Source organism: Aquila chrysaetos, chromosome 20 (genome assembly GCF_900496995.4).
Source record: "Aquila chrysaetos chrysaetos chromosome 20, bAquChr1.4, whole genome shotgun sequence".
NCBI lineage: Eukaryota > Metazoa > Chordata > Aves > Accipitriformes > Accipitridae > Aquila > Aquila chrysaetos.
The window spans coordinates 3875086-3894048 of NC_044023.1; the positions used below are offsets into that span (position 1 = coordinate 3875086).

General features: G+C 37.0%; 1 protein-coding gene across 24 annotated transcripts in view; it reads right to left on the bottom strand.

The window, feature by feature from the left end:
- ATP2B2 (ATPase plasma membrane Ca2+ transporting 2) overlaps positions 1-18963 on the bottom strand; it is a 441356-nt gene that overhangs the window by 212734 nt on the left and 209659 nt on the right. Inside the window, exon 1 of one of the 24 annotated variants that reach the window (XM_029996161.2) lies at positions 8689-8709. The exons of the other annotated variants lie outside the window; for them this stretch is intronic. The gene's annotated coding sequence lies outside the window, so the exon portion shown is untranslated. Of the gene's footprint in view, positions 1-8688; positions 8710-18963 lie in introns of those variants that run through there. 24 annotated transcript variants of the gene reach the window in all.

Here is an 18963-nt window from a genome sequence, read left to right on the forward strand (position 1 = left end):
GTGGAATAACACACAGAAACTATTTCTGTATCTGTGCAGAGTTGATCTTTGCCTTTTCTCTAGCCTAGATTTTGATTTCCCTTAAGTGATCAGTGTTGGCCTAATTCTACTCCCATTTACATCAGTTGAAGCTTTACCATCAACTTCAAAGAAAATGGATTTAAGCCAATAGAGTTCATTTTGATAAATTCTACTTTCAGAGAGAAGGACCTCTGCTTCCTCATCAGAGGATAAGATGATATATTTTTACAACAGGCTCCACAGCCAGATGACATTGCTATGCCCTACATTCCCATTTTGGTTTTGAGCAACGCTGCAGTCTTGAAGCAACTCCTACAACCATCCCTTTTTATAGTGTGTTAGTTCAGTTTGCAGAACAGCTTTGGTGCTCATGAACTAAATTTCTTTTGGAGGAAACAAAGCGGAAGCCCCAGTGCAGGTTCACACCAAAAGCATTCAGCACATAGAGATCTGAAACAATCCCAGGTCTTTGGAAAGCTTTCAGTCACATGTAGTGAGCACTTCCAGTCCAAAGGCTCAGACTAAATCTAGTTCAACATAAAACCTGCATAGATACAGGGGCCTCAACGCTGATTGCTTCAAGCTATTGATCTGCTCCTAATGCATCAAATGACTTGCTGATATAGACACATTTCAGACTCTAGTTCTGCTTCTTACCTCTATAATCTTTTTATTTCCCATGCCATCCTAAATAATTCACTCAGCATTACTGATGTTCACAACCTTCTGTGTCTTATCCCCAGGTTCTTATTTAAATTACATAGATTTCCATTTTGGATTATGGCCTGAGAGCTATGCCTCCTTCTTACAGGGAATTGACTCTAATTGTTTAAAATTCTCTCCCAGACTTAACATTCCAAGACACTTTTAGACATGAGGTCATGTGTTTAGCAGTGCATTAACCAGCAGCTTTACATCAAGAAAATTTCTATTTGTAAGCAAGTGTTCTGTAACGTCTTAGTTTATGCATTGGGAATAAGAACTATAGTCCAACTTAGGTACCTGCAAATCCACTATCAGAATAAAATATTGAAAAGGAATGCTACAAAAACTCTTCAAATAAGGGTCAAAATTTCAAAATCAAATTACTTATCTAGCAGGAACAGCAGTATTTTAGGCTTTTCAACTTTCACAGAAGGAAGGACCATTACGTAAGGTACATTTGCAAACACTACAATGGTAGTGAAAGGAGTTCTACTGAAAGACTCGTTTAAAAAAAATCTTGTCAGAGAAAGAGTAACCCCAACATAGCACTTCACAGATACTTAACAGGAGGATAAGTGAGCATCTGCTGTTAGTGCAGTTCAAATATTTCAGGCTTTATCCAGCTAAAATTCCCCTTTAACAATTATATGCTAAAAGTCTTGGAAAGCTCCTGTCTGAAGGTGTATCTCACTCTGCCAGCAAGCTGCCTCTGTAAACAATGATTTATTTTAATCCCCCCCCCCCCCCTTTTTTTCCCCCCACACCCTGAGACTAGGACAGAAGTCTCTTGACTGCCAGATCTCTGGCTTCAGAACCGACCTGCACTCTGATCCCACTCCGACCTAGGCTGGCTAATCTCTACCTCTGCTCTGCCTGTCAATCCTAGCCACTAAGGCCTTTGAAGGATGAACCGAGGCATCTGTAAGGCCACAGAATTATAGTGAGACTTCCCCTAGCAATTTTCCTTTTAACAAGGGAGGGAGTAGCAGTTACCTACTAGTTTTTATCCCTGTAACCTTAATCAGCCCACCCTGCATTTTAGAATTTAACCTGCATTTAACCTTCATGTTAATTGAGTATAAGTTTTATCATAGCTCATTTTCTTCTTTTTCCACAGTTCCCCCTCAGATATAGGCCGTTATCAAGATGATTATCACATGTATTGTTTACTATTTTACGGTGCATCCCTCATTAATCCCACTGCAGCATAATTCACCTAAAGGAAGGTGACACTTCCAGGAAGGGTGCTTTAACAACAGAAACATTAATTAAGAAGCTCTGTAATAACACTGCAGAAACAAGTGTCAAACTTCTTGCATAGCAAGAAGTACACTGACTCAAGCAGTCAAGATTAAGTCAATATTTTTTCTTTATTACCCTAAATTTTATATAGTTTCACACAGTAAATGGAAAACTAATCTAGAAATTTGGGGCAGGTCACTTACCACTGTTGCAAGAAACTCCATAATAATTTCTAAAACGGAAGAACTTGGGCACTACACCTGTAGTGTTTTTTGCATTCCCTACACAGGACAAGATTGTGCCGCTTTCACTCCTCCTCTCCTGTTTCTGCAACTTCCGCTCTTACCTGTATGAATTCCACTTGGAATCAATTAGAGAGAACAACAGAGAATCACAAATCTGTCATGTAAAAATATAAAAACATCAAAAAGGATGGCAAGTCAGCCACACTGAAAGCATAACCTCCCATAATAACTGTTCAGCACGAACTGCCATTTCAAATCAGTGTTCCAAGACTGCCAGAGGACCCATTGGCTCCACACCACAACACGTATAGAGGTCCCATCAGACTAAGAGTTGTACGTGACTCACGAAAACGCAGGCTCAGACTTCCATGCATTTCTACTTTGAAAATTAACTTCAAATCAAATGTATCTCTCTCTTTTTTACCTTCTTAACAAAACCATAGGATAATTTAGGTTGGAAAGGATCTTTGAAGGTCACCTAGTCCAACTCACTGCCAACTTCAAATGTGGAACAGCCTGCTCAGGGTCGTGGCCAGCCGAGCTCTGAATATCCCCAAGGATGGAGATTCCCACCCCTGTCTGTGCCACTGTTCCCATGTTGGAACATCCTCCTAGTGAGAAAGTTCTTTATATTTAACCAGAAATTCCCGTACTGCAACTTACATGTATTACCTCATATCCTTTTGCTGTGTACCTCAGAGATGAGTCTGACTCTGCCTTCTTTTATAACCCTCCACTGGCTAACTGAAGAAAGCAATAAAACTAAATCCACCTAAGCCACCTCTTCTCCAGACTGAACCACCCCAGCTCGCTCAGCCTCTCCTGGTATGCCACGTGCTCCCTACCTTGGTGGCCCTTCACTGGACTTCCCCCAGTTGTCAGCGTCTGCCCTGTACTGGGGAGACTGAGACCGGTCACAACACTCCAGATGCAATTTCACAAGTTTTAAGCAGAGGGAGGAAGTTAAAAAGAGTGGAGTTGACAGTTATTAAAAAGTTTTAGTGACCAGATTTTGGCTCAAGCATCATAGACATAGCATTTAAGTTCTACCTGCCATACCAAATCGCTTTCATTGCTTATACAATGCCATCATTTATACAATACCACTGAGACTAAGTGAAGAGTTTGGATATAATTTGTCAAAGTCATTGGGAATAGAACTTCATTTTCAGAATCAAGGATAAATTTTCACAATTGGCACTGGGGGGGGGGAACCACCATTTTAAATGTAATGAAGCACATCCATTTGATCAAAAAACTAAACCCAGAGTGGATTTTCAGAGACATATTTGAACCTCAAGGTCAAATGTTGCAAATAAAGATTAACTATGTTTCCTACATACAGGATTAGCCACATAAGGAGAGATTGTTTTAAAAACTGTTTTCCTTCAGTCCACAAAATATTGGAATTGAGGGACGTAACTCCCATCGGTGAAGGAGTTTGAGACATTTACAAATCTTCATTCCCAATGCTATCAAGCCAGCCTTGCTAAAAATAATTAAATTTGATTGTCAGAAAAAACCCCAACTGTTTACTAGCTTTAGCAGGTTGTATAAATCCCAAAAATATTCAGAGGTATATTGATTTCTGCTATATTGGAGGTTTTACAGTATATGAGAGAATGCAATACCCAAAACTGAACATGAACATTTAGGGTCAAAGTAAGACACTATCAGATCATTAGTTTTAATCATCTATACCTTTGTTTCATAAATAAAATTTGAAAAATGAGGCTTTGGTAAAGGCATATACAGACAAACAAAAGCATATCAGAGCAGCATTCAGAGATTATTAACTCAACTAACTTTCCAAAAACTGAAATTTATCCAGAGGGGCACTGCTGGGGAAAGGTCTGAATATGCACTAAGAGGTAGGTAGGAATCATGTAAAGTGGTGGACAAACAAAGGACCAAATCAATTAGTACTTCAGTGGAGCCACAATGTTAAGAAAGAGAGAACTTGTGCATGAAGTCAGTCTCTCTGATGTTTAACCAAAATAAAATCAGCACACATCTAGAAAAAGCAACACGGAGGCAGTCAGCAGCACAGATAATAAGTGGTAGCATCTCTTAGCACAGAAAAGGATGTTAATTTAGCTGTTAAATGTCTTACAGCATTATCTCATACTCAGCAGGAGTGATGCAACTCTGTAGAACCCTTGGAGATGTCGTTTGTGGAAAAGGGAAGACGGGGACTGTCAGTGGCACCAGTGGAGGCACTGCTGTCATACCGTGTGTCAAGGAACACAGACAAGCAGAAAAACTGGAGAACGAAGGAGTCATGAAGTGTCTGAAGAGAGCAGAAGCTCTTAAACCTTTTCCCAATAACTGTGACCCAACAGAGAAGATAGGGAAAGACTAGTATTGATACAGGCCTTCACCGTGGAATTCAGATGAAAGAAAATCTATCGATACAGCTTTGTAGCATGGCTTTCCCATGCCTTCTCATGTTACAAACAAGCATCCTCACTTCTGCTTCTCGGATACCTATATATTGCCAAAACTTGCCAGGCACAGAGTAGTTTGGCTGTCTTGTCCAAATGTGAACATCATTTACAGCTCACCTAGACAGAACCAGCAAAAATGAAAAAGGCATTTGTTACCGAGAATGCAGCTGTCTGACTATATGGTGATTCAGGAACACTTACAGCATTTTAAAATTTACAACCTGCTAACCAAATATCTATGTATATTCAGATGAAATGATTGGGCAGTGGAGTTCAGAGCAGTAGTCTTTTAAAGGCAAATCCAATTAAGTTTGGATTTGGGCAACTTAAAGTCACCCAAAGTTTCAGAAATAATGACTAAACAGCTTTCTAAGGCACTCTGAAACAAATTTTCTGTTATGATGCATATGGATTTTGCAACACTTACAAATCCCATTAGCAGCAATGAGAACTGTAGGACTTGATCCACATGATGCATTATCATTGAAATGTTCCCTATTTAATTAATAAAGAAAAATGCAAACACTCTTTTCAGTTGATTTTTACAACATTAAATAGCTTACAAATTGTTCCACTGATGCTTTTACTGGTGCACATGGGCTCCAACACTTAAGCAAAATCATTCCTTCACCTCAGCGGAAGCCTCGGCCCTTAATTAGCAGCAACTGTTAAGAACTGACATTTCCCTTGATACTAACAGTATACCTTCCCCACAAAAGGCTATCATAATTCTTTGGGAGTTTCATACCTTCACTTAAGAAACTAGGCAATTACAGCTTGCTCATGTTCCATTTTGTGGCTCTAGCAGTTTTCTTAACCTTGAGAAAATTTTGCATCATTATTCTAATTACAAGAAGTGGGAGTAAACGAAATCTTTCCAACAAAGAAACGAAACTGAGCTGGCAGATGCATGAAATTTTATACTGCAAAATGACAGAAGGGGAAGTAATGAAATACTAGAACTGTCACTTACCCAGGTAAGAGTCAGCTGTTGTAAGTAAAAAACTACATTCTTTTAAACTCATTCAGGTATTGCTAAATGGACACCAAGTATTTATACTGTTACAAAATAAAGCTACAGTACCTATAATTGTTTCTTTTAAAAAACAGTTGCCACTCTAATGGGAAGACAAACAGCATGTATGCGTTTGTGATGATACATTTTAAAACCCCAAACCCAACAAAGGAAAGTTTTCCCGTGTGCCCTGACACACCACCATACATGAAAAATGCATGCAGTTTCCTATTTAGTTTACACATTAGATTACAGGGCCGAATGCGAGGACTGTGTATTTAAATACCCTACTAAGCCATTTACATTTACAAGAGAGTTGCCTACCTAGGCAACTATAGAACCCAATATGCGAAAGTCCTACTAGATGCCATAAAGACTGGGGAGCAATCACTCCCCAAAATTTTGAGGAGAGTGAAGGAGTTTAACATTTTAACAGCTTCCTGTTTAAGTCCTCAAATTTATTAAGGTCTCTGTGCTAGGAAAACTAGAAAGCTTTTATTAAAACAAAATATATAATTACACAGTATTTTCTCAGGTATAGGAAACTTCAGTGAAATCCAATAAGGGCCTTACATGCATACCTATTCTAGATGGGCAGAACTGAGGTATCACAGTGATCTCTTCCATAGAAGAAACCTTTGGATATATATGCAATCAGAGATGTCTTAGCACATATTTAAAATACAGAGTAAATTCAGGTTTCAATCTTTCCTCCAGAAGGCACAGATTTCTCTATGTTGTACTTGGGTAACCTCTTATAGAATCCCAGGACTTCCCTATTTTAAAATACATATGAAATAGTCTGAGTTTGAGTACAGAGATAACAAAGTAGTCAAACAAATCTGAATGCTCCTTAAACCCACTTTTTTCTTTTGACAGCTGCCTGAGAACAGAGAGTGCAGGGAGCTGCTCCTCCTTTAAATTTAGCTTCAACCTCTGTGGAAATTCCTTCCAATGCTCCATCATCTGCTGCCTGGTCTTTCCATTCAAATGGCAAGGGACAATGAACCCAATTTGGCTGACCCATTCTCATGACTAGTTATCAGCTTTGTAGCTACAGGGAAGTTACAGAAAGGAAAAACTGAACACACTTCTAAAGAGAAAACACAATTTCTTTCCTTTACTTCTAAGACTAGGAAGATTTTTCTATCTGTACTAGTGCTTGTCCCCAGAAATGGGACAGCCGGGTGCTGTAGCAGCCCTGTATTTCACATCTTTTTCTCGTAAGATGAGAGACAAGTACTGGTACTACCCCAGACAGATGCGGTGCCCTCAGAGTCTCCGTGAGGCTCTGGAGTTGCTCAGGTATCTGGCTGACATGGGATTTTTCTGAAATTAGAACATTGCCCCATTTTCAATAAAGCCTCCAAGATTCCAGGGTTGTCCCTGTTAGCAAGGACACTCCTTGAAATTAGGACATCTGATAACCTTAAAGAAGGAGGGTAATTAGTCACATCTCTGCAACCTTTTCTCCTAAAGAAACAGTGATAAAAGTAAACTCCTATTAGAATATCATTAAATGCATTATTATGCAATGCTAGTTACATAACCATGCTTTACCAACTTTGGGTATTTACAGGCAGAATTCAGTTTTACAGACTTGCCCACATATGAACATTTTTTAAAGTATGGATTGTCTCTCTCGGAGGGGATGAAAAAAAGCTTTGCTCTTAGATACATTTCTAGCTAAATTGATGAATGGCAGATTGTCTGCCAATATTTCAGATGCAACTTGAATCCTTAAAAAAAAAAAAAAAAAAAGTCTCTTTTAGAATCCCTTTTCAGCTAATTCCTTTCAGAGAAGTTATAAATTTCATATAAGTATTTGCAAATCCAAATATATCACCCTATCCAGACATTCAGTACCATTTGGATTTCAGCTACAACTGCACTGTGAATCTATTCAAAATTCAAGGATAAGCAAAATTTGACTACATAAAACATGACAACTTGCAAAATGTTGCTATATTTTATCAAAAATAATTCTGTAATCTGTTTTCCTCTACTCCTGCTTCCAATAAAGAGCAGGAATAGTGATGCATTCCATGTTCTACTAAAACAGTGAGTCTAATTTTACTCATTTAACAGGTTTAGTTTGTTCAGAAACAAATATTGTAACCTCCAAAACAAATATTTGAATATTGTGCTTATTGGTGTCTAAGCTCCAGTTAAAGACAAATAAAATTCACAGCTATTATATGGGTCTGAAAGTAAGAAAAGAATGAAACAACAGTGCATGTGAAATTCTGACGAGGCAAAATCTGGTCCTGCATGCATTTGTAAAAGATTATGTTTAAATAGAAAGGATGTAAATTTTCAATATAGAAATCTATGCAAAGTACAAGCGTTTTTATATAAAGTTCATTAGTAAGCTGCTTTTTTTCTTTCCAAATATTTTCTTGTAATATTGAACATTTACTGTTATCTATTAAATTCGTCCCAAAACATTGCATTTGTAATGAGCTAAAAAGTACACTGTGTGACAACTGTTAATGAGAATATAAGCAGCTGATTAACATTTCAGGTACAACATCATCACTAGGTAATAAATCCTGCAAAAATAGTAATAGTTTAGTTTTTCTTCTACATACATGGTTCTATTATAATGAATCATTTCTATGATCATACTTTCTAAAATTAAAACGTAGGGGATGTTTTCAAAGCAATTATCATCATTTGCCTTCTGGCTGTGCAAACTAATAATGGACATTCTCTCTCTTACAAGCCCACATATCCACCTTATGACTTAAAAGTAACTCAAGTTGCTACTTGTTATACACACCGCTTGTGCACCCTCCCTCAGAACACAAAATATTGTTTCGACAGCATAAAATCATCCTGACGGATAGCAAAGCATAGCAAGAAAGTTACCATTAAAAGCATTAGTCTCCCGTACCTGAAATTCTCCAGCCACTGGGATTGTATTACTGAACCAAGAGATAAATTATGCAAGTGAGACACAGCTCCCCATGACAGCAAGAAGGCACAAATGACCGTACTACGATGTACTTACCTAAGACTAACTCCAGAGTGGTCTGAACATGTGTTAGGAAGGACACACCTTTCTTTAAGGGGAGCACTTTCTCTCCACCCCCTATAGATTTCTCTCTCTCCTCCCTTCTCTCTCCCTCTCCCCCTTCCCAGCCGACTGCACACCGTCTTGGGGAAGAAAGGCAAGAGAAGCACCGCACTCCTGAAAGCAAAATACACAGCGCAGGGCAACACAAAACACGGAGGAGGGAACAGGAGTAGGTAGTTGCTTTTTTTGATTAACAAATCTTGAAAAATAGAATTACGTTTCTACAGTTGTCCATTCCAGATAATTTAAACTGTCTCTTGCGGAATTCACTAGTTTTCAGTAGAAGACAACAAAGAAAGGGGACCGCGGGATTCATTTGCCCTGTCAGTTCCTGTGTTCCTAATTTTTTAACGCACCATGCCTACTCAAGAAAATAAAGCCTGGGCTTTGTGCACACCTCAGGCTATTGAGCCAGGGAGAAGGCAGCTCTTTACTCACAAAACAAACATAAGCATGTGCAAAATTAAGCAAAACAAGATCCACTGAAGTTAGAAGCACTTAAACCAGAAATAATGACTTTCAAAAACCACTATTAGGAAATGCTACTGAAAAGGCAGGAAGCTATTAGAGTTCCAACCACTGCTGCCAATTTGCACTTATTTATTTAAGTATTTTATATGAAATGGAAGACTAGTAGCAAAGAAAGTCTTCACACCCAACCCAGAACACCACACGAGTTACCTGTTATGGAAATATTCTAGGAAATAAGAGGTAGTGGATTAAACGTGATCAAGCAGAAGATGAAACCAAATCCCAGCCTCCCTCACTCTGAATCCCTCAACCACTAAAACATTACGAAAGAGGGGAGGCAACTAAGTCATTGTTCCTATTTCTCAGATTCTCTTCAGATGTTTCGACACCATGTGTAAGCCTAGCTCTCTATTTTGGTCAAACCTGACTAAATGGAACTGTAACAGGTTTTTTCCATGATGAATACAAATATATTGAACTATTATTCTCAACTTAAAGCTTGGAGGAAATAAAGGAAAGGAGAAAAGGGAAAGTTCTTAATAGCTTCAATTTTAAAAGACATCCACACAAAAATAAGTGAGCCAAGTAGTAGTAATCCACATTAAAAAAAAAAACAAAAACCAAACCACCCACAATATTTTTTATGGGAGAGACAATATATAGATGGATATTTATACGCACACACAGAAAGTTCATATTGGTTATATGTCTGTTCTAAACATCCATCATTTACTCCTTGTTTCTCCTCACGTTAGAATGCACCTGAACAACAAATTGACTAGTGCATCTGCATGCGCCCAGAAGAGGTTCAGTTCTACAGAACAATCACATCATACTGTTTTAACATTAAAGACTAAGCTTTCAAACCCTGTTAATTTCTCATAGATAAACATTCTATACCGTCAACTAGATCCTCCAATTATCTCAGTAAAAGTTACTATATTTTAATGGTGCTAATTATGTTTATCACTGTCACACTATGAAAAGGTGATGAAACTAACTGCTGATTCCTTTCCATTACAGATCTTTGTATCTGTAAAACATAACATTTTCTCCTATAGGCCTAATAAATATTCATGATACAGTCTAGAAGAATTATACTGTTGTATTTAAAAATTAGGATTGTTGGAATTTTACCTTAGCAGATCAAATTCTATGAGTTAATGGGTTCTTGACCAATCAGAATTTAAAGTAGTATTTCACATGGACAGACCCTCCATAACAGACAGCTGAGGTGAAGAACAAACAGTCCCAGATTCTTGGGTTTATGAGTGTAAAAAGAGACTCCAAAAAAAACGCTAGAGATAGCTTCACCCAACTACTAAAATAAATTGTTAAAATCTAGGTAATTCAAACACTTGAAAATATTACAGAAACAAAATATGGCACTATACAACCTGTTATAAATGTACATTCGAGGCATGCAAATGATCCAAAATAAAACAAATTATATCTTAAAAAGAAAGCAGTATGTGCAACATCCATAAAATATTTTTCTTAAGTATTGAGAAGAAATTGCTGTTAGTAAGATGACTCATTTCTTAACTCAAAGTGATAAATAAGTTAAATATCTATTTGTTAGGACTCAGCCTAAGTACCTATTTAAAAATCATGGACTTTTATTCATATTTCATGTCCAAACAAGAACTTGAGCAAGAAAGCACTGAAACTGTAATAAATTGCTGGGTTTCATATTCTTACAAGTCCAGAATGTTATAGCAAGTCTGCCTTTTAAATGGCAAAATTAAAATACACATTAAGCACATTTTTTTACTGGTGTCCTGCAAGTATTCTACATTGACGTGACCAAGCATTAAAAATACAGGTGTATCCTGAAATATACTTACAATTCTGTCTCATAGCTACTTACACTCCAACCCAATTTCTAAAATTACAGCATATTCTGTTAATTAAAGCCGTTTGCTCAGCAACGCATTTCCATGCATCCATAAGAAGCTCCGCTCACTCCACGCAGCAAAACTTATAGTTCATTTCTAACTGGTTTTGCTGAAAAGTAACTCTTTGATTTATCAAGGATTTGCACATATTGTACAGCATACTATGGAGCCTATTTAGAGCAGACAAAAAGTAACCAATAAATACATTACACAATTATTCAAAGCCCAAATGGCACTGTGACCTGCAAAAGTACATAGTGCACTAAGCACAGTCAGCCAAAAATGCAACTGTGTCCATACATCTGAACAATGAGTCGTTGGAGTTAGCGGGGGGAAGAGCGTATCAGTAGTTGCTCCCACACTGGCAAAAGGTAACTGTCACTTCAAAGCAAACACTGTTGGCACTATAACGTTTATACAAATAAATAGTTTTTCATGTAATCCCCATTTTCAAGAACAGAAGTGTTCACTAGTAGCCATTCTGAACCTGAGCAGAGGAGTCTAAATTTAAGAGTTAAAGTAACTTATTTACCTTACCTTAACGATACTTTCCATCCTGAATAACTCTGAAATTGTTTTATCTACACTGATAGAGAAAAAAATGTCAATTGGGGTGGGAAGTATTTATTTATTTATTACTACTGTGATCAACTCAAAAAGCCAAAAATCTACACCGGTGGGTGCTTAAAAATTATAGAAACAAAATGACAGAAGTTTCGCTCACAGGGTAGGAACTGGACATTCAAGACCATTCCAAGGTATTACTTTAGGAAAGTCACTTTTGCCACTGCTCTAAAATTTGCATGAAGCTTAGAGTAACTGAATGTTATCTTCACATTAGATTATAAAAATCATCTTTGTTAGCCAGATATATATACATTTTCCTGTACATAAATTTAAGTTACTGGCCTAGATAACTTTTGTAACAGATAGAATATTGTTTCTTGTCCAAGTAGTTTGTAGGAAATCTGTAACAATAGCACCGGATTATTTTAAGAGGTCTACATAAGATAAGATACAGTAAGTCTATACAATATGACAGATCATTGTATCAAGGCATATATACAAGGTTAAAGGAGAGAGTATAATTTCAAGGAACGAATAAAGAAGAATGGAGATGATGGAAGGCCAGCGGGGGGGGTCCTGTTGCTTGGGGGAAGGGCACAAACACCACTAGTTTCTCAAGCCATAAAATACTTTCAACTTTTGAATTTGGTTTTTCTTTATAGGAAATCAGAAGGCCATTTTCAGCAACATTTTAAAATGTACAGTCTCATTCAAAAAAATACGTGGGAGAAGTAAGAACTAAATGAATCACAAAACTAGGAAGCAATGAATTTGGCAAAGGGTAATAGAAAATGGAGGCCACCTTTACCGGTATTTCCACAAATTTAGCTATGTGGTTTCAAATTTAAGAACAAAACAGCTCATTTAAAAGAACATTTAAAAGAAACCAGGATTTTTAAACAAAAACTCTCTACCAACAGCCTGAAATAAAAAAGTGGGTTTGATAAAATCAATACGATTGTATGCTTTACAGCTTCAGAGGTGACCTTTATATCAGATCTTCCATTTCTCATCTTCTGAATAATTTTGCTTACACCAATTCTCTGCAAGCAGAGTTGAAAAGGGTGCAAGAACTATGAATTATGAAAAAAGCTACTAGGTAGGCACCACAGAAGCTAGTGACCTTATGAAAAATCACCTCCTAGCTCTGCATCTAATAAACGAGTGTCTGTTGTACCTCAGTATTTCACAGACATCTAGACATCTCCCCGAAACAATGTGCTACAGAACCTGCACATGTAAAGGAAATTTGACCTCATCTACAGAAAGGTAAAAACAAACTCAACTCCACAGATTTTTTGTGCTATTGCAGCAGTACTTAAGACGTACCACTGCAGCACATTTTTTAGATGTATAGATAGCAACTGAGCAGTAATATTTTATGAAGGTGTCAACTTACTGCCCCAAAGGTAACTGGTAAGTGCAAGACAGCCACTGTGTCTCCGGACTTTAAAGACAGTTGCAAAAACCTATAATACAGTGTTGACTGTCACTATAACACAAATTAACGTACAAACACAAATGTTAAAAACCCTACATCTTTATGCAGGTTGAATATATTTCGCATCACGGACGATGCCCCCAAAGTCAGTGGTATGAGGAGGTATTCACTGAACGGCCACACCTGCGGCAACAGCAACTTCTTTGCAGTAGTTTGAAAACATGCAGAAGGGCAGGTAGCAGTATTCTCCCCTGCTCCCTGTGATGATTAGGAACTGAACCAATAGATGTTACGTGAGAATACGGCTTGGGGAGAAATTTTTTTTTGTCATAAACTTAGGTGCATAAGCAAGACAAAACAGTTTCTAGCAATGTATCAGTTTGAACCCATTAAGGGGCAGGCCCCAAAATTTGACCTAATGATATCTTCGTTATATTTTATTAATCACTTGCTGTTAGCAATTTTCAAGGCAGAATAATACAAAGGAATAAAATGGGAACAAACTGAATCTATTTCATAGTCTCTATAATCTACACCCATTTCTTTTATCTGTAAGATTGTCCAATGTCCATAATGCAGTTTGGTTAGTATCAAATCAAACATTTTCTCAAGTAACTTTACTAGTCTGAATTCATCCAAATGCATCTGTCATGGCAAACCTTTCCGTAATATAAGAACAGATTTTCTGCCTGAGAAGAAAGTTTCAAAAGTAAATGTTTTCTGAAAAAAATGTTTTACAGAGCCTTGAAAAGTAGAAGGGCCACACAGTCTTTTTAAGTAATTCATCTGCTTTTTAAAGAGGTAGAACAGTGGACGCCTAAGTTGCAAAACCCCTTTCAACCTCAGTAAAATTATCATTTAATTACATGCTATGTTAGATCTGCTAAACCAATACTGCATTTGTGTACTTTTGTGCTCAGACTGTTCTCACAGTCTGAATTCATCCCCCACCATGTTTTTTTCCATAATTATGACGAAGAAAATATACAAACTATAATAAGACTGTCCCAAATATTTGACCAAAACACAAACACAGCTTTAAAAATATCCTCTTCTCATTTAAGGACTACTAATCCCAGATAACAAACCTTCTCTAGAAGGAGTTAAGTAGGAAGTTCCCGTAATTTACATTTTAAAACTGTTATACTCCGATCCCAACTACAGAATCAGCGCCACATGTACATATATACATAAAATACTCATATACTAGAAAATTCAAAGTAAGACTCTATTTTCATAAGCCAAACACAAGCAGGGCTCATCTGGGTTGAACACGTAAAAATCAAAGATATGTAAGACACCTGATAGAAATTCTCCTGTGCTAGCACCCGAGAAGTCAGAAGACCCACGTGTAATGCACAGCTCATCCAGCCTGGATTTACAAGAATAGCTGGAGCAGTGTAAGCTGTTGAAAGCTTTCAGATTCCTCTCACAGCTTTTAGCAGCCGTAGAAGACATGCAGCTTCCAAAGCTGATAAGCCCTGTAATGCTAACTTGCAAACAAATATCTCCTAAGAAACTTAAACAGTAGCTACTCACTCAACAATTATGTAGTCTGTTCAGCTAAACGAACCCAGAAAAGTCAGTCTGCATTTTTTGACATCTGCTTTGGTTTTGGTATGAAGTGCCAGTTGCATTATAAGAAAGAAATCCTGACCTTTTTAATGAGAGGAAAAAAAAAAAACAAAACCCACACAGAATAAAAAACTAAGCCAAACTTTTAAATAAATCATTTAGCAAAAGAGAATTTACAACTGGTTATAGTACTGGTAATTACACATCTCAACATACGTGATGTCCAGAGAAGTATGTTTTGCAGTTATTCGAGCGGTGCAACTGATCTATTTAAAATATTTATATTTAATTGATCAGGCAGCCTAATGACTGCTTACCCTTTAGCAAGTGCAGTGCAACTGCTTCTTCAAACACACTGTTTAAGCTCTCGCCAGTCTTTGCATGGAAGTACTGGGACATTTTGTACTTTAGTTGCCAGATCAGATATAAACAAGGCTCATAGTGTCGCTACTATGGTCCTTTATATTTTACAGATTCCGAGTGATTGCTGTTTAATAAATTATTGTATTTCCTTGAAATTCAGGCACATCACTGAAATCATTAAATGGAAGTCATCAAAACAGAAATTTTTCTCTTTTTTTCTCAGAGCACCAAGGGCCAGATAGATCACAACTACACCATTTTCACAAACTGGTTATCTGAATTCATGCAGAAGCCATCCTGGAAGGGTAAGAGCAGCTAGAAGAGCTTGCATAACCACCATCAGTGCAAAGCATTTTCTGGAGCTAAACGTAACCTTCAGAACTCTCCTTTCAGACTCCTAAAACACACACATACCCAAAGATTTTTCAGAAGATGAAGCAGGAAAATAAAAAAAATAATTTAAAAAAAAAATTATTTGCCCTTATCCAAATGACAAAATCTCTCAGGTTAAAAAAGTATATACCGATATAAGCATTACTTCATAATTTTATGAATGTTTCATAAAGCACTACTTTATCACGGTAGCACTATGCCACTAATGCCAAAATCCCAGAATGCTTTCTCCAGAGCCACTTTTCAAACCATTTCTTGTTTACAAGAAGTGACCTAAGAAATATATAATGGGTCAGGGGAAAATATTCTGCCCCAGTGACACATTAATGCAAATTAGTAGAAGGAGAGATTTATTCTTCATTCCTCACCAGCATCTTACATTACATCAAATCATTTGCTTCAGTGGAAGGTGGAAGCCACTCAGCAGCCTGAAAATTTGAATATTATTGGTCCAGAAGAACCTAAGCTATATATACTTAACATGGAATTAAAACATTACCTCTTCTAAGTATGAAACAGTACAAAGAAAAGTCATTCTTCAATTTCAGACTGACTCTAGGAAAATGTGCATGTATGAAGATAAGAAACCGTTGTGCATCTGTAAAAAACCCACCAACCTCTTCTGCTAGTGATTGCTACTCAGTTTGAGTTTCAGAACAAACAGTGTGGGTAGTAAGGTTTCGGTAAGTGCACTCTGAACAACTGAGTTAATTTTCACTTCACCAGGTGGAATTCAGAAATGCTCAAGATAATCATTTCTTGCTGACATTTGAGATTAACATGAATCCAACCATTCCATATTAATGACTAAAAATTCAGTATGTTAATAATAATAATATAGTTTATTTTGCTCCTATTTATTCCCCCCGACTAAATTTAATCCATATTTGTACTAGTTGCATGAGCATCTAGTAAAACTTAGAAATAGAAAAGAAAATGCTGACCAATGTTATTTTAAATTAATTTTTAAAATCTCAAAAAAATCTGTCTCCAGTAGAAAGAAAAAAATTTTAATACTTACAAACATTACAAAAGTACAAGCTAGCAATTCTCAAAAATTCACTTCACTTTTTTTACAGCATTTTCTATTTTTGTTCATTTGTGAAAATGACTGGTAGAACAGCTTAAGACATCACAAAATTCAGGTGATACTTTTAGCTTATAACATGTAAAATGGAAAGTAATACTGAAAAGTAGAAGCTTTACCATTAAGAACACTTAAGTATAAAATATTTGTAAATATCTTTAAATTTAACTATGAATTATGTGTGACCGATAAGGAAAGCTTTTGCAAACATCAGTGAACTGTATTAATGTTTTTTATATTTAATCTTGTGCACAATAAGGACAAAAATAAGAAAACACAGTGTTGAACAGGAAAATCTATGTCTAAAGATATTCCCATCTTTGAATTGCAAGCTCAACATGAGAAGAAGTTCAAGACAATTCATACAGGCCTGTATCACTTCCACAGAGGCAAACTGACATAAATTCTCTTCAAATGGCCTGAAGGAACCCTCCTCACAATTCTAAGATGCAATGAGGTGGATTTTTCTTCATTGAAAGAACATTTTAGTACAGAGAAAAAAAGATTAAAAATGTGCTGGAAAAAATCTGCTATTTTTACTCCATGACAAAAACACCTGTTATTTTGCAAACTATTGGGTTTGGGTAAAAATAATCTCTATTAAAACAACACACACAAAAAAAAATCCTAACACAGGACTTGAAAAGTAGTTACATTGGTCATGGGACAAACTTTTGGTTCTTGTCACAGGATTCAGAATTTCTTACTTAGGCTCTGGTCCAGTAATTTAACTTCTAAATTGCCTGCAATTTAGAAGAAAAACAAAACAAAACTGTTCTCTGTTGCACCCTCAGCAAACTCAGAACATACTCAACACAATAAGCGTAGATGTTAAAACTGAAATGCAGAACTCCAACTAGATCACTCATCACTGAAAAATGCCAATTTAACAGCGGATTTTTTTTCCAACACTGAACTTGTGCCTACACTGTTTAAAAAACAGACCCCAAATTTAGTCATCTTTAGCCCTTCTTATTCTATACTACCAGGAAGAAAATAGACAGCAAAGGTGAAACTGTCATTTCCCACCTTGGTATGAAAAAATCATGGTTTTGACCATCTGGAAGTTCTCGCTGAAAAAAAACATTGGGTGCTCTTTGGGTATCATGTTATATCATACCTGTGTTTTTCGGGAAAATAAAAGTAATCCTTGAAGAAAAATTAGTGTGACAAACTATCAAAACCAAAGATTAAATATCAAAGTCACACCATTTCTACCTCTTCTGTCATACACACACGAAGCACAGAAATTTTGGTTGTAGGTTTCAAATAACTATTTACTACCATTTGTTATTTTTCATTATACTGTATTAGGAACTGTAAGGAACACTGCTTTTACAGTCAGCCTTATAAACTACATTCTCCTCTGTGTAAATTACATAAAATCTTGAACTTGACAAATTGTTTCTATTGTAAATTTAAAAACAGCAAAGATGCTCTCTGGAATCGTTGGCAAGAACAGCCTGCAGAGAGTTGTGCCAAAGAGACTGACTTAAAGTGCCTTTGTTCCAGTTTTAAAACTGACTTCTTTTATACTGGTCTCAGCAAATATTAGAAGTTCAAAATTACAGTAAAACTCAGGATGTTCCACCGTAACTTCAGAGCCCCTTCTGAGCCCACCCCGACCTGCTCACAACAGAAGACGGAAAGCAAGCAGAGGAGGGCAGGCTCCTCTTCTTACGCGCAGGAAATGATGGTAGAACATCCCGCCAGACGGGAACGACAGTTCCGAGGTGTTCCCCCTGCCTCCCCCGGGGCACTTGGCTTCACACCTCCTGGAGCAGAAGGAGAGGCAGAGTGCGCAGCTGCACGTGCTTCGGCGCTTGCAGGGGCAGAGTGCTCTGGCAAGCACGGCTCGTTAAATGCTGCAGGGCTCAATGTAAGCAAAACTACAAAATAACGGATGCCGCTACGTATGGATGAAATTGCTGCAAAACAGATGATTGACACAAAGCTTGAAATTTTTCTATTTCTAGTTCTAATCAGTCACAGAAGTGGTGCAAACCCTCCAATGCCTCAGTCAACCAGGAAAGTTGTCCTCTTGGGATAAAGGAGTAGATTCAGTATTCCAGATCACTTTGATTCCCATATTGAGGGGAACGGAGGTTTGCTTGTTTGGGGTTTTTTGCAGACCTGGAACAAGATTCTCCTTAAACAATGAAATAGTTGCAGAAGTATTACTAGTGGCCCATTTAAAATGTTGAAATTTTGAAAGCCAGCTACCCCAAAGCTGCTTACAGTAGTAAAAATGTTCCTATGGACTTTATGATCCCATCTCTCATCTGTATCATGAATGGGTTACAGCATTCTAACCATACGGTCACTTAGCTATTAGAAATAACATATTAATTCAGACTTCAAAACCAATCTATTCCCTGACAACTGATGAGAAATAAGGTCACAATTATTTATTT